General features: G+C 36.1%; 1 protein-coding gene across 2 annotated transcripts in view; it reads left to right on the forward strand.

The window, feature by feature from the left end:
• Tnpo1 (transportin 1) overlaps positions 1-3,431 on the forward strand; it is a 79,185-nt gene that overhangs the window by 747 nt on the left and 75,007 nt on the right. Inside the window, exon 1 of one of the 2 annotated variants that reach the window (XM_010637337.3) lies at positions 56-183. The exons of the other annotated variant lie outside the window; for it this stretch is intronic. The gene's annotated coding sequence lies outside the window, so the exon portion shown is untranslated. Of the gene's footprint in view, positions 1-55; positions 184-3,431 lie in introns of those variants that run through there. 2 annotated transcript variants of the gene reach the window in all.

The raw sequence follows: 3,431 nt of genomic DNA on the forward strand, positions 1-3,431 counted from the left end.
CCGTCGCTCCGGCTGCGGGACGGACGCCCGCCTTTGTCCCGCCGCCGACCCTTTGGCCCGACGTCCAGGGTCCGCGCGCACAACTTTTCTTTCGCACTCATCCGTCAGATCTCTTTCTCCCGGCTGTTCTTGCCCTTTGGGAGCTTCTTGGCTTCACAGAATGTTTGCACAATTTCAGTGTTTGTAAGTACGAGTTTCGCGTGGGCTTGTGGTTTTTACACTTCTGCCTCCACTCCTACGCACGCGCGCAACTGGGAACACCGCTGCCGAGGAGCAGACCCTCCCTCGCAAACTGACTTGGGGATGGCTGTTTTCATTTAAAAGTGATCGCGTGTTCACTGATTATAAAAATCAACTCAGTTTTGCAGGGATTTTTTACAATGTAAATCTTTTGTCTTAGTCACTGTCGTTCTGGTCGGTCAGCAGATAACTTAAAGTTGGAACCTTCCACAAATTGGTTTTGACAGTTGTGTTAAGAAGCTTAATAAAAGACCTTCTTTGAAACGGTGATGACTTGAAGGATGAATACTTAAGTTATTACCTTCTCCCAAGAAAAGATATTTTTAAAATACAAGATGTTTGGTGTAGGAGGCACTTGGAAATAGAGAATTGTAAAATGGCCGTCCAGATGTGCACGTTTTTTTAGGATAACAAAAATTTGCTCTGAATTTAAAGCGTACATGTTATGTCAAAACTTTCGTATTACAGTAGTAAGGAGTTGTTTTTAGTGAAATAGGAGGATTCTGTTTTCTACATTCTGCCTCCCCTGAAGCCTTGTTGTGCCTACAGAACACCAAGTTGAAAACTTCGAACTGCAAACGGGAAATACTAGGTTTTGTTTTTTTTAATACTAGTTTAAAAAACTATTTGGCAGATCAATGTATAAATACATAACTTGGCAGATTGTCTTTTACTTGATGTGATTTAACGTAAGCCTATTGAAGTGCTGTATTACTGCTCCATTTTCTTTTTCCTAAAAGGACCCTCCACCTTAAATTAGCTTTGATGTGGTTGCATTTTCAACCTGGTCAGGAATTACTAAATCCCTCTCACTAAAATATCTATAAAATTATTTTTTAAACTTCCATCTCCAGTCCAAAATCCTTTTACTACTATATAATAGGAGTGGAGTAAGATTTTGGTAAAAATAGATACACTATTCTGGTTGTGATTTTTTTTTTTCTTTGCTTTGTTTTGTTTTGGGGGGGGGTTGTTTTGTTTTGTTTCTTGGTGCCGGGGGTCGAACTCAGGACCTTGCTCTTGTGAGACAGGTGGTCTCAGAATCACTGAGCAGCCCTGTAAATGTTAACATCACCAACACTCGTTATTATATTATTCATTGCTTTCATGATTGTGGTTTTTCTTATATCATGTTTATTATGTTTGGGTTGGTCTTTTTGTTTTTTTTGAGACAATCTCACTATGTAGTTCTGGCCTCAAACTCATTATGTAGCCCAGAACTGGCCTTGAACTCACAGGGTTCCTTCTGCCTGAGCCTCCCAAGTGATGGGATTACAGGCATTATTTTTTTCTTCTTTTTTTTTTTGTACCAGTGATTGAACTCAGGAGGACCTTGTACTTTCCAGACAGGCAAGAATCTACTGACCTAAATCCTCAGCCGTACTGGCATTTCTTATATAATGTTAAAGCCCTCCCATGAGCTGAGTTTTTCTGAAAGCTGTCAGTGACAGTGTTAAAATGCAGAAACCCTGTTTATCGTGTTCAGTTTTACAAACATATAAGAAATCTGTATAGTTTTGAACTCAGTACTGAAAGAAAGCAGTAAGTCAAGATCTCAAGGTTAGGATTGATATATGCCTTTTTAATGGTTAAAATTTTTAAGCAAAGCAAAACTTTTCAATGTAGTATAGAAGTCAGGCACAAGAGCTGTACAATCAGACTACTTAGATTCAAATTTTGGCACCCTTTGTAATAACCTTGGGCAAGGGACTTAATCTCACAATGCCTCAATTTTTTTAATTAATTTTTTTTTTTTAGATCTCAGTGTTACAAGGATTAGCCCAGTTAATACAGTAATCTCTTAGAACTGGGCCTGCATGTAGTGAGTGCTCCATAAATAATTACTGCTTTTCTCACTAATGTTATCATCATTAATTATTTTAGAAAACTATTAGCTGTAATAGAAAAATACATAAGATAATAAAAATCACAAGTTTGTAATAACTAACAATAAGCCCTTCGGTGTATTTCCTTCCAGTATTTTCTTCTGGGTTTTATTTGATAACACAATTGAGACTTTACTATATGAATAATTTTGTATTTTTTTTCACCCGCACCATAAACATTTTCTTACACAGTTGAATTATTTTGTCAGCTTTTTAATAATGGCATACTGTTTATATGAATTGCTCATAATTAGAGTTTCTGGTTATTTGTAGTTATAATAAACTGCAGTGAAATCCTTGTGCATAAAACAATTTCTGCATTTTAGATTATTTCATGAAGATAGAATCCTCAAAGTGAAAATGTTGGAACAAAGTATGTGATCATCTAAAATTCATGATCCATATTGCCAAATTGCTTTTACTTTAGGGAATTTAATAATGGTCTAAAAATAAATTGGAACAGAAACAGTATTTATTGCTCTTATAGATTGGGATAAAAGAGAATGAAGTAATATTTTTCCTTGTAATGTGTTAGGCATTTGGAGGTAGTTATCATACATTGATACTTTGAAATACGTTATTCTCATTTGCTATCACAGCTTCTGTTTTACTGGTAGAAGGAAGACTACATAAGTGCTTTGCCCACGGGCTCAGAGTGTTCAAGCCTGGGTCTGAACCTGTATCTACCTTAGTGAAAACTCATACTCTCACTTGCACACTTTTGTGTATGTATGTATATCCAGAATCTCATATATGTAACTGTAGATCATAGACCACATTATTAAGACACTTAACTGAACTGGAAATAATGAATGGATAAATTACAAAGTTAAGCCAGACAGGTCTTAATTTTTCATATACTTTTTTTTTGGTACTGGGGATCAAACTCAGGACCTTGTGCTTGCCAGGCAGGCTCAGTGCCACTAAGCTAAATCTCAGGCTCCATATTCATTTTATAAAAGGAAAAAAATCCTTGCCTCTATGAGCTATAATTGATAATGAATACATAATGTTGGATGCTAAAATGAATGTAGCAAGTATTTATGAGTACAGTAGTATTAGTAATAATTATCTCAATACATATAGGTGAGAAAAAAACAAATCACTGAATCTGATTGTTGACTAGGATAAGTTTAAAGACCCATTCAATAATTAAATTGAAAAATCATTTATTAAAACTCCTGGTAAAGTAAATAAAAGTCGTAATGGAGGGCCAGGGATTTAGCTCAGCGGTTTGGTGGCCTGCCTTGCAAGCGCAAGGACCCGAGTTCAATCCCCGGTAAAAAAAAAAAAAAAAAAAAAAAA

Source organism: Fukomys damarensis, unplaced genomic scaffold (genome assembly GCF_012274545.1).
Source record: "Fukomys damarensis isolate Sample0158 unplaced genomic scaffold, DMR_v1.0_HiC HiC_scaffold_1, whole genome shotgun sequence".
Lineage (NCBI taxonomy): Eukaryota > Metazoa > Chordata > Mammalia > Rodentia > Bathyergidae > Fukomys > Fukomys damarensis.